The following is a 13,211-nucleotide window of genomic DNA, read 5'->3' as shown; positions in this document are numbered from 1 at the left end:
TTATTACACATCCAAAGATGCACTGCAACAACACACCGAAGTTCCTACGGCAGCACCTTCCAGACCCATTGCCATAATCATCTCGAAGGACGAGAACAACAGATGCCTGAGAACACCACCACTTGGAAATCTCCCTCCAGGTCACTCACCATCCTGACTTGGAAACATATCGCCGTTCCTTCATTGTCACTGGGTCAAAATCATGGTTGCCCTCCTTAACAGCACTGTGGGTGTACCTACATCTCAGGAACTGCAGCGGTTCAACAAGGCAGCTCATCACCACCTTCTCAAGGGCAACTAGGGATGGGCAGTAAATGCTGGCTTAGCTGGCGACGCCCACATTCTGTAAATGAATACAAATAAAAAAATCCAATGGCCATCTAAAATGGGAAACGATTAAGCTGGTGCAGCTAACACAGACATAGCTAAGGAAAGGATTAAAGGTATGACCTGCACCTGAACTTGAGGAGGACCAATATTCTTGTTGGGGAGTGTTTAAACTTGTTTAGCAGGGATATGTGAATCAACTTGATAGGTCAGAGGATAGACCAGTTGGGGTATAGATGCAATGTGCAGAGAGACCGATGATGGACAGGCAGTGGATAGAACATAAATACAGTCAGTTGGATGGGTTGAAATGTGCCTATTTTAATTAGGAACAAGGGCGATGAACTTAGAGCATGGGTCAGTCTATGGAACATCACAGAGACCTTGCTGTCACAAGGCCAGGAATGGCTGCTGGATGATCTGACGTTTAGGTGTTTCAAAAGGGGCAGTGAGGCAGGTAAAAGAGGTGGGGAGTGGTATTGCTGATCAGGGACATTATCACCGCTGCAGAAAAGTTGGATGCCATGGAGGGATCATCTGGTGTGTCGGTGTAGGTGGAAGTCAGAAACCAGAAGGGAGCAAACACTCTATTGCAAGTATTCTGTAGACCCCTCAACAGCAGCAGGGAGGAGCAGATTGATGGGGGGGAGGAAGATTTAGAATAGATACAAAACTAATGGGGTTATTGTCGTGGATGACTTTAACTTCCTTAATGTTGATTGGCACCTCCTTAGTGCAAGAGGTTTAGATGGGGCAAAATTTATTAGGTGTGTCCAGGAAGGATTGCTGACCAATATGTAGACATGCTGACTAGAGGAGAAGCCATACTGGATCCGGTACTAGGCAATGAAACTGGTCAGGTGTCAGATCCCTCTGTCAGAGAGAGTCAGGGACAGTGACCACAACTCCCTGACTATTTACCATAGCCTTGCATTAGATAGCATATTTACCTGGGGGAGGGTGAATTCTGACGTTATTAGGCAAGGACTTGGGAGCATAAATTTTGAACAGATGTCCATGGTAGGCTGATACAGAAGGTCAGGTGGGCTTGTGCATTAGGTATTGGCTTGTCCATAGGAGGTGGTGGGTGGTAGTAGATAGAGCAAATACTGCCTGGAAGCTAGTGCCCAGGGGTATGCTGTAGGGATCTGTTCTGGGACACTGTTCTCTGTGATTTTTATAAATGATTTGGACGAGAAAATGGAAGGGTTCTTTGTAAGTTTGCAGATGGCACAAAGGTTGGTGATATTGTAGAAGGTTGTCGTTGGTTAGAATAGGGCACTTACAGGATAGAGAGCTGGGCTGAGAAGTGGCAGATGGAATTCAATCTAGTAAAGTATGGAGGGATACACTTTGGAAGTTCAAAATTGGAGGCAGTGTAAAGATTAATGGCAGGATTCTTAGCAGTGTGAAAGAACAGAAAGGAATCTTGGGGTCCACATCCTCAAAGTTGCCGCACAAGTTGATAGGGTGCTTAAGAAAGCGTATGGTGTACTGTATTGGACTTCATTAGTTGGGGGATTAAGGACTAATCAGGGGAGTTTGGATCTGGGCCTTTACTTGCTGGAGTTTAGAAGACTGAGGGGCATCTCTATGAAACCTATTTAAAGGCCCAGATAAAGTGGACGCAGAGAGGATGTTTCCAACAGTGGCAGAGTCTACAACTAAAGGCCACAGCCTCAGAATAGAATGACATCCCTTTAGAACAAAGAGGAGGAGGAATTTCTATAGTCAGAGGGTGGTGAATCCATAGAATTTATTGCCAAAGACATTCATAGAGGCCAAGTCATTGGGTATATTTAAAGCATAAATTGATAGGTTTTCTTTATTAGTAACAGTATCAAAGATGACAAGAAGGCAGGAGAATAGGGAAAATCAGCTATGATCAGATGGCAGACTCGATGGTCCAAGTAGCCTAATTCTGCTCTTAGGTTCTATGTCTTAATGGCATGATAGACTTAGAAAGTCTGGTGTTCTTGGACTGACTAAAGCAGCCTACTGTCCAGTGGTCCTGACCTCACACATCATGAAGACGTTAGAGAGGCTGGTGCTGGCTCACTTCTGACCCCTGGCCAGATCAGCCCTCGATCCCCTGCTGTTTGCCTACAAGGAGCACACTGGAGTCAACGATGCTGTCATCTGCCTGCCGAACACAGCCTACTCTCATTTGGATAAGCGGGGCAGTACTGTGACAATCATGTTTTTTGATTTCTTAAGTGCTTTCAATACCATACAGCCCCCCATTGTTGGGGGAAAAGCTCCATTCAATGCAGGCTGGCACTTCCATTGTATCTTGGATATTGGGCTACCTAACTGGCAGGCTGCAGTTTGTGTGGCTTCAGAGCTGTTTGTCAGGCATGACTGTAAGCAACACTGGGGCCCCACAGGGGACGGTATTGGCTCCCTTCCTGTTTACCCTGTATACCTTGGACTTTAGATACAACACTGAATCCTGTCATCTTCAGAAATTCTCCGATGACTCAGCAATAGTTGGGTGTATAAAGGGAGGGCAGGAGGATGAATACAGGGTGCTGGTGGAGGACTTTGTTGAATGATGTAAGCTAAATCATCTGCAGCTCAACAGCAGCAAGACAAAGGAGATGGTGATGGACTTTAAGATGACAAAGGCTACACTGTTCCCTGTTACTATTGATGGTGAGGACGTGGATGTGATGAGAACCTATAAGTACCTGGGGGGGCACCTGGACGACAGACATGAGTAGAGCACCAACACAGAGACTGTGTACAAGAGGGTTAAGAGTCACCTCTACTTTCTGAGGAGACTGAGGTTTCTTTGGTGTACGCAGGCCTCTCCTTCACATGTTCTACCCGTCTGTTGTCGCCAGTACAATCTTCTATGCAGTGGTGCACTGGGGCAAAGGCAACAACACGGGTGATGCAACTGATTAGAAAGGCTGGCTCTGTTATTGGGGGCAAACTGGACACACTGGAGGTTGTGGTAGAACAAAGGACACTCCAGAAAATCCTGGCAATACTGGACTATGTTTCTCATGACTGAACAGAGGAGCACTTTTAGTAATAGACTAAGACAACCGCGCTGCTCCAAAGAGCCCTATATGAGGTCATTCTTACCCTCAGCCATTCGGCTCTATAATGAGTCAACCTATAGCTGGGGAAGTGAAGATCCCCCTCCTACTAGACTGTTATTAACCTTTGCTTACCAGAGCTCTATTTAAGTTCAGTTTACCACACCCAGCTATCGCAGACACCCCGTGCAATACTACCATCACTTCTTATCTGGATGATGTGAATGTGCACCCATTACTGTATAATATTATGGTACATCTTGACCTACCATTTTATCAGTGTGAACTTATAAATCTTGTAGTCTTTGACTTGTAAATCTTGTACCTCTTATTTTTAAGGTAACTATTTTTTATTCTTTCTTACTTCTCTTCTAATATTTGTATATCTGTGCACTTGTATTGCTACTGTGACACTGACATTTACTTTGGGATCAATAAAGTATCTATCTATCTGAAAAAATACATCAACAGCTGCACGGAGGCTGAGGTCCAATAGGAGTCATAACCCAAGAACAGATGATAGGTGGAAAGAAATCAAGAAATAGTGAGAAATATGACAACAATGTTAAAACTATCTCTGGCTCAAACGTCCAAGAATCCACCCAGCCTTTACAGATGGAAGCCATTTGCAAAAGGACTGTATACCATCCCAAACAACCAGCTTGCGCCTGCACCTGCCCCCTTCAGTACCATTTAAGGTCATATTGACTTCCCCAGTTAGAGTAGAATCCAAAGACATAGGTGGAAACAGGTTACCCTTGACCCCAAGGAACACTCCAAGAAAAGCTGAAGCACTTCAGAATAGATTGCACAGAACTCCTAATTCACATATGATCCAGAACTCGACGTGTATGCATTTGAAATCCAAGAGAGTGCAGATGTTGGAATCTGGAGCAAAAACTAGCTGTTGGAGCAACATAGCAGGTCAGGCAGAATCAGTGGAAGGAAATTAACAGCTGACACCTTTCATTTGGACTGAATGAGTGAAGGGGTGATAGCCAGCATAAAGAGACGAAGGCGTGGGAGAGAGGTGAGGTAGGAGCTGGCAAGTGATAGGTGGATCCAGGTGAGGAAGGGTGATTGGCAGATGGAGTGAGACATCTGTGTCCCCTATCCCCTCCTCCCATTGTTCTTAACTGCTCACCATTCCTCCCATATTTGGTTCCATGCTCTTCCTCCCTTTTAAAAAAATCTTATTCCATAATCTGCAATTGGATCCTCGACTTTCTAACCAGAAGACCACAATCTGTGCGGATTGGTGATAACATCTTCTCCTCACTGACAATCAACACTGTTACACCTAGGGGTGTGTGCTTAGCCCACCCCTCAACTCTCTCTATACCCATGACTGTGTGGCTAGGCATAGCTCAAGTACCATCTATAAATTTTGCTGGTGATATAACTATTGTTGGTAGAATCTCAGGTGGTGACGAGAGGGTGTATAGGAGTGAGATATGCCAACTAGTGGAGTGGTGTTGCAGCAACAACCTGGCACTCAACATCAGTAAGATGAAAAAGCTGATCGTGGACTTCAGGGAGAAATTTGTTACATCAACAAATACACTCAAAAACTTATATAGCTGTACATGGAGAGCATTCCGACAGGCTGCATCACTGTCTGGTATTGGGCGGTGGGGGGCGCGGGTTACTGCACAGGACCGAAAGAAGCTGCAGAGGGTTGTAAATCTAGTCAGCTCCATCTTGGGTACTATCCTACAAAGTACCCAAGGCATCTTCAAGGAGCGGTGCCTCAAAAAGGCAGAGTCCATTATTAAGGACCTCCAGCACCCAGGGCATGTCCTTTTCTCACTGTTACCATCAGGTATTGTCCTGGGTATGACTCTAAACTGCAACCGGTGATGAGGCTCTAATTGAGGACTTTCAGATCTCTGGGGAAAGTGGAGTTACCCCTTAGTCATTCATTGCTCCCAGGGCCGCTCTGACCCGGAACGGTAGCACCTGCAAGGGTTCCTGCTCAGAATGCGAGCGAAGGCCAACAGCAGATCCGGCAGGATCAGTAACTGAACTTATGACGGAGAAGGCGGATGAGCTAGGACCTCAAATGTCAACGGCTATAGTATAGGCGGATGAACATTTGGGAAGAGAAACGGCGATTTCTTTAGTTCGCCCAACGGTAGGCAATAGCAAACTACCGTTGCTAGATACTGAATGGCGGTGCAGGCTCGAAGGGCCGAACGGCCTACTCCTGCACCTATTTTCTATGTTTCTATACTAGGTTTCCTAGAATCTATTTGCTAAGAAAACTATGGTCAAACTCACAAAATGTATCACACAACAACAGTCGAGAGGATCTTCAGGACAATTCTGAAGATGCTTCGCTCAGTAGGGTTGATTCTGGCCAGCAGGGGATCCCCGACCGTCATCAAGCTACTGCTCATAAAATTCAAGTAATACAAAAGAAAATTATTGCGACTTGGAATGTAAGAACCCCATATCAAGCAGGAATATTGGACAATGTGATAAATGAAATGGAAAGACTAAAGATTAACATCATGAGAATTAGCGAAGTTCGTTGGATAGGTGCTGGAACATGTCAGAATAGAAATAGAACGCTAATTTATTCTTGTGGAATGCCCATACTAGTGGAGTAGGAATTCTTATGGATGAAAACATGGTAAAAAGTGTTTTAGGACATTGGGCAATATCAGAAAGAGTGCTCCTTGTTAGATTCAGAGGACAACCATTTGATTTAGCAATTATCCAGATATATGCACCAACACCAGATGGAACAAATGAGGATATAGATAAATTCTATGAAGAGCTTGAACAAGCAAAGAATGGATGCAAATCTCAAGAAATTGTTATTGTCATGGGAGATCTAAATGCTCAAGTAGTACAAGGTCCTGATGGAAATATTATAGGAAAATTTGGACAAGGGGAAAGAAATGAAAGAGGTGAGAAATGGGTAGAATGGTGCAAGATGAATAATCAAGTTATTATGAATAGCTACTTTAAAAACCATCCAAGACACCTGTGGACCTGGAAAAATCCAGGTGATAACACTAGAAATCAAATTGACTTTATTACTATAAACCAAAGATTTAGAAACTCAGTGACTCAATGCAAAACATATCCAGGTGCAGACCGTAATAGTGACTATAACCCAGTGGTACGTCATGTAAAAGTAAAACTTAAAAACTAAAGAAGCAAAAACCTGAACAATCCTTTGACTACTTGCAATTAATTAAAGAAGAAAACTTAAGACAAAAATTTACAATTGAAGTAAGGATAGATTTCAAAGTCTAGAAATAGAATCTGTTGAAGATGATAGCAATCATGTAGAAATGAAATTTAACTCTCTAAAGGATGCCTTGGTATAATCAGCAAAGTCAGTGATTCCTAAAAAAGAAAAAAGCACAAAGAATAAATGGATGACAGATGAAATCAAAAATCTAATGGAAGAAAGGAGACGGAAGAAAGCTAATCCTGTAGAATATAAATCCTTAGATACAAAAGTTAAAAGCTTATGTCAAAAAGCCAAAGAAGAATGGTTAAACCAGGAAAGTGAGCAAATAGAAAGAATCCCTATTACTGATCCAAAAAGGTTACATCAACAAATCAAGAATATCACTGGTAAAAAGCTCCTCTGTTCTTCAGGTGGATGTCTGAAAGCAAAGGATGGTACCATTATCATGGGAAAAGATGAGATTATGAACAGGTGGACTGAGTATATTCAGGAATTGTTTGAAGATGATTGAGGCAAAAAAACAGAAATTAAGAAAAACATTGAAGGTCCAAGTATTTTAACATCTGAAGTTTGCAATACAATAAATAAGATGAAGAAAGGAAAGGCAGCAGGTCCTGATGAATTAGTAATAGAACAAATTATCACCCTTGAAGATTATGGAATTGAAAAAGTTACTGATTTAATCAATGACATTTATGAGACTGGAATAATACCAGAAGAGATGGAAAACTCAGTATTTATCACACTTCCTGAGAAACCTGGAGCAATAGAATGTGAACTACATAGGACTATTAGTTTAATGAGTCATATCACTAAGATACTTCTAAGAATTTTGATGACAAGAGCTAAAAGATACAAGCTGAAATAGGTAGAGAACAATGTGGTTTTGTGAAAGACAAAGGTACAAGAAACGTAATATTGATGTTAAGGATACTATCAGAACGAGCTATTCAAGTGCAAAAAGATTTGTTTGTTTTATCGACTACACAAAAGCATTTGATAAAGTGAAGCACAATAAGTTATTTTAAATATACAGAAAACTCTAGATCTAGATTTGAAAGACCTCCGAGTAATCAGAAATCTGTACTGGGAACAAACTGCCGCTGTAAGAATAGGTGAAGAAGTGAGTCAGTTTACGAAAATCAAGACAGGCGTTAGACAAGGGTGTGTTTTCTCCCCTGATTTCTTTAATGTGTACAGTGAAACAATATTACAAAAAATAAGAGATCTTGGGAATCAAAATTGGCGGTGAAAACATCAATAATTTCAGATATGCAGATGACACTGTGTTAATTGCAAGTACAGAGGAAAAACTACAAAACTTAATTGATATAATTGTTGAAGAAAGTGCAAAAATGGGTCTATCTATAAATTGCAAAAAGACAGAATGTATGGTGATATCCAAAAAGAAGAGAATCCTATCTGCAGGCTGAGAATAAATGGGGAAGACATAAAACAAGTACAGAACTTTTGCTACTTAGGAAGCTGGGTGACATCAGATGGCAGGTGCGACATGGACATCAAAAGAAGAATAGGGATGGCAAAAGACACCTTTACGAGAATGAAGAGTATACTGACCAATACTAAACTAGGCATGACAACCCGCCTCAGAGTACTGAAATGTTACGTTTATCCAGTTATGTCATATGGCTCAGAATGTTGGACAATATCTAGTAACAAGAGGAAACGAATTATAGCAGCAGAGATGTGGTTTTTGAGGAGGATGCAAAGAATATCATGGACAAAACGAATATCTAACGAGGATGTCATGAACAGAGCAAACACAAAAAGAGAAATAATGTATGAGATCATGAAAAGGCAACATAACTTCATTGGACATGTGATTAAGAAAGAGGAGTGCATGGTAATTTTGGGAAAGATTGAAGGGAAGAAAGCAAGAGGAACACAAAGACAAAGAGAAATGATGATGGAGACAGCAGCCAGCGAACTGGAAATGAATACCAATGAATTGATCCACTTGACCCGAAACAGAAGTGTGTGGGCCATGGCAGTCAAAGCTTAAACTGGGCATGGCACCTGATGATGATGATGATGATGATGATCAGGAAGGAGGTACAGAAGCCTAAAGGCACATACTCAGCAATTCAGGAACAGCTTCTTCCCCTCTGCCATCCGATCCCTAAATGGACATTGAATCCTTGAATACTACCTCACTTTTTCAATATATATTATTTCTGTTTCTTTTCACGATTCAATGTACACATATTGTAATTTATTTATTATTTTTTTCTCTCTCTGCCAGATTATGTATGGCATTGAACTGCTGCTGCTAAGTTAATAAATTTCACGACGCGTGCCGGTGGTAATAAACCTGATTCTGATCTTGACCCCTCCATTGCCTCTGCCTATAATCTCCCAGCCCTGTTACAATCTTCATCCTTCTCTCCCACACCTAACTCCATCTGAAGCCCTCTTCGCAAAACACCATATTGGGACATGTAGGTAATTTCACCATCTGGTGTATAGTTGTGTGCAGAAGTCCAAGGCACATATTCATAGCTGGAGTGCTAAAGACTTTTCCACAGTACCGTATTTGTCAACATAGGGGTGGGAGGGAGAGAGAGAGTGGGTTTGTTTGTAAAGGGGTTTTGGGAATGGCAAGGGTGTGGACCAGATGGCGGAGAAGGATTGTCAGAGGCGGGGTTGACACAGATGCAGACACACCCCACCCTGAGACAGCAGGCAAGGTAATTTGATTCCAAACAATTTGTTTATTAATCATTACAGAATGTCTCTCTGGTGCTTCTTACTCTTACCCCTCTCCCTTCCCCCTTTTCTCAACCATGATTATTAGGGAGCTAATCAATCATTTAGGTGGATGTTGTGTACTTGGATTTCCAGACAGTCTTTGACAAGGTGCCATGTGAGGCTGCTTAACAAGAGCCCATGGTTTTACATGAAAGATGTCAGCATGGGGTAGTGGCCATTTAAGGAATTATATAGCAGAGGGGAAGAAGCTGTTCCTGAACTGCTGAGTGTGTGCCTTCAGGCTTCTGTACCTCCTACCTGATGGTAACAGTGAGAAAAGGGCATGCCCTGGGTGCTGGAGGTCCTTAATAATGGACGCCGCCTTTCTGAGGCACCGCTCCTTGAAGATGTCCTAGGTACTTTGTAGGCTAGTACCCAAGATGGAGCCGATTAAATTTACAACCCTCTGCAGCTTGTTTTAGTCCTGTGCAGTAGCTCCCCCTCCCCCCCACCCCCACACCAGACAGTGATGCAGTCTGTCAGAATGCTCTCCAACGTACATCTATAGAAATTTTTGAGTGCATTTGTTGATATAAAAAATCTCTTCAAACTCCTAAAGTATAGTCACTGTCTTGCCTTCTTTATAACTGCATCAATATGTTGGGACTAGATTAGATCCTCAGAGATCTTGACACCCAGGAACTTGAAACAGCTCACTCTCTCCACTTCAGATCCCCCTATGAGGATTGGTATGTGTTCCTTCGTTTTACCCTTCCTGAAGTCCACATTCAGCTTTTTCATCTTACTGATGTTGAGCGCCAGATTGTTGCTGTGACACCACTCCACTAGTTGGCATATCTCATCACCATCTGAGATTCTACCAACAATGGTTGTATCATCAGCAAATTTATAAATGGTATTTGAGCTATCCCTAGCCACACAGTCATGGTTATAGATGGAATAGAGCAGTGGGCTAAGCACACACCCCTGAGGTGTACCAGTGTTGATCGTCAGCGAGGAGGAGATGTTATCATCAATCTGCACAGATTGTGATTTTATGGTTAGGAAGTTGAGGATCCAATTGCCATGGGAAGTACAGAGGCCCAGGTTCTGTAACTTTTCAATCAGGATTGTGGGAACAATGGTATTAAATGCTGAGCTATAGTCAATGAACAACATCCTGACATAGGTTTTTGTGTTGTCCAGATGGTCTAAAGCTGTTTGAAGAGCCATTGAGATTGCATCTGCCATTGACATATTGTGACGATAAGCAAATTACAATGGGTCCAGGTCCTTGCTGAGGCAGGAGTTCAGTCTGGTCATGACCAACCTCTTAAAGCATTTCATCACTGTAGATGTGAGTGCTACTGGGCAATAGTCATTAAGGCAACACACATTATTCTTCTTAGGCACTGGTATAATTGTTGCCTTTTTGAAGCAAGTGGGAAATTCCGCTCGTAGTAGTGAGAGGTTGAAAATGTCCTTGAATACTCCTGCCAGTTGGTTGGCATAGGTTTTCAGAGCCTTACCAGGTCCTCCACCGGGACCTTCCACCTTGTGAAGGTTCACTCTCTTTAAAGACAGACTAACATTAGTCTCTGAGACAGAGATCACAGGGTCATCAGGTGCAGCAGATACCTTCACAGCTGTAATTATATTCTTCCTTTCAAAGCAAGCATAGAAGGCATTGAGTTCATCTGGTAGTGAAGCATCACTGCCATTCATGCTATTGGGTTTCGCTTTGTAAGAAATAATGTCTTGTAGACCCTGCCAGAGTTGTCGTACATCCGATGTTGCCTCCAACCTCGTTTGAAATTGTCTCTTTGCCCTTGAAATAGCCCTCCACAAATCATACCTGGTTTTCTGGTACAGACCTGGGTCACCAGACTTGAATGCCACAGATCTAGCCTTCAGCAGCTGACATACCTCCTGGTTCACCATGGCTTTTGGTTTGGGAATGTACAGGAAGTCTCTGTAGGTAAGTTTGCAGACAGTATGAAAGTAGGTGGAGGGGAAGGTGGTGGTGAGGAAGCAGGGAGGCTGCAGAAGGACCTTGACAGATTAGGAGAATGGGCAAAGCATTGTCAGATTGAATGCAGTGTCGGGAAGCATGATCATGTGTTATGGTAAAAGGAATAAAAAGGTGGGCTGTTTTCTAAACAGAGAAAATTAAAAAATCCGAGGTGAAAGGGACTTAGGAATACTTGTGCAGGATTCCTTAAAGGTGAACTTGCAGGTTGAGTCAGTGGTGAGCAAGACAAATGCAATGTTAGCATTCATTGCAAGAGGACTAGGATAGAAAAACAAGAACGTAATGTTGAGGATTTATAAGGGACTGGTGAGGCTTTACTTGGGAATATTCTCTCACAATTTCAAACTTATCTCATGCCCCATGCTGCACAGGACATCGCAAATCATTTGTGAAAGAAGGCTCCAAGTCAAGGGTGTACAGCACAGGCTCACGATCAAGCATACTTTCTTCAGCCAATGATTGGTGTGTCAAGGCTGACCTGGATGGGAAAGGCAGTTTCCTGGAGCAAATAGTTTTCACCACATTGCGTCCAGATATAATCGTATGGTCTGACACCAGTGGAGAAGTGGTTATTGGTGAACTCACAGTCCCCTGGGAAGACAACATCGATGAAGCCCATGAGCGCAAGTTAACCAAGTATGCAGAATTAAGATCAGAGTGCAGAGACAGAAGGTGGAAGGTCTCATGCTATCCATTCGAAGTAGGCTGCCGTGGGTTTATTGCATTCACTCTCCAGAGGTGGCTGCGTGACCTTGGCTTCACTGGAAGAGAGATCAAGTCAACCAGCAGGGCTGTAGCTGAGGCAGCAGAGAAAGGATCAGCATGGGTATGGACCAAGTATGTCCAGAGGGGCAGATAGTCAGACAGTGTATACATATTTTGCAAACCCTTCAGTAGTTGCATAGACATCTGAAGAGCAGACTATCTGTTGGATGGAAGCGACCAACAACTCTGATAGAGGCAGATGCCAAGTTTTTAAGCTCACCAGTGGGAGGTGGTGCTTTAGCACTGCTGGCCCACCACCTCGAGGGAGTCTTGAGCATAAGCGGGCCAAATCTCCTGAAGACAGGTGGCAGATCAACTGATGATCCCACTGGTGATAGCACAGGACAGTTAACATCTTAGTCCACGTGTATTCTGTAACTCTGAGCAATTTTGTGCCCCTTATCTAAGAAAGGATGTGCTGACATCAGACAGAGTTCAAAGGAGCTTCATGAAAATGATTTTTTGAGTGAAAGGCTAATCACATGAGGAGCATTTGTCAGCTCCTAGACTGTACTCCCAAGAATTTAGATGATGGGGGGGGGGGGCGGGATAAATCTCATTGAAATCTGTCGAATATTGAAAGGCCTTGATAGAGTGGATGTGGAGAGATGTTTCCTTTAGTGGGGGAGTCCAGGACCAGAGGGCACAGCCTCAGAGTAGAGGGATGTCCATTTAGAACAGAGATGAGGAAGAATTTCTTGAGCCAGAGGATGGTGTACCTGTGGAAATCATTGCCACAGACAGTTGTGGAGGCCAGGCGGAGGTCGATAGATTTTTGACAGGCAGGGCATGAAAGTTGATGGGGAGAAGGCAGGAGAATAGGGTTGAGAGAGAAATGGATTAGATGGCAGAGCAGGCTCAATAGGCTGAATGGCCTAATTCTCTTCCAATGTTTGACAGTGTTATGATTCCCCTCTTTCCCCTGTCCCCGCCCCCTTCTCACTCTGTCCACAATACAGACCTATATCAGAATCAGGTTTATCATCACTCACGTCATGAAATTTGTTTTTTTGTGTGGCAGAGGACAGTGCAATACATAAAATTACAACAGTACTGTGCAAGGTGAACTTAATGTCCTGTTCTGGCTGCAGACCACCTTGTGCAGATCCAGCCTCTAGGCTAT

Source organism: Mobula hypostoma, chromosome 7, assembly GCF_963921235.1.
Source record: "Mobula hypostoma chromosome 7, sMobHyp1.1, whole genome shotgun sequence".
NCBI lineage: Eukaryota > Metazoa > Chordata > Chondrichthyes > Myliobatiformes > Myliobatidae > Mobula > Mobula hypostoma.
Note: the sequence above shows the minus strand (reverse complement) of the source record.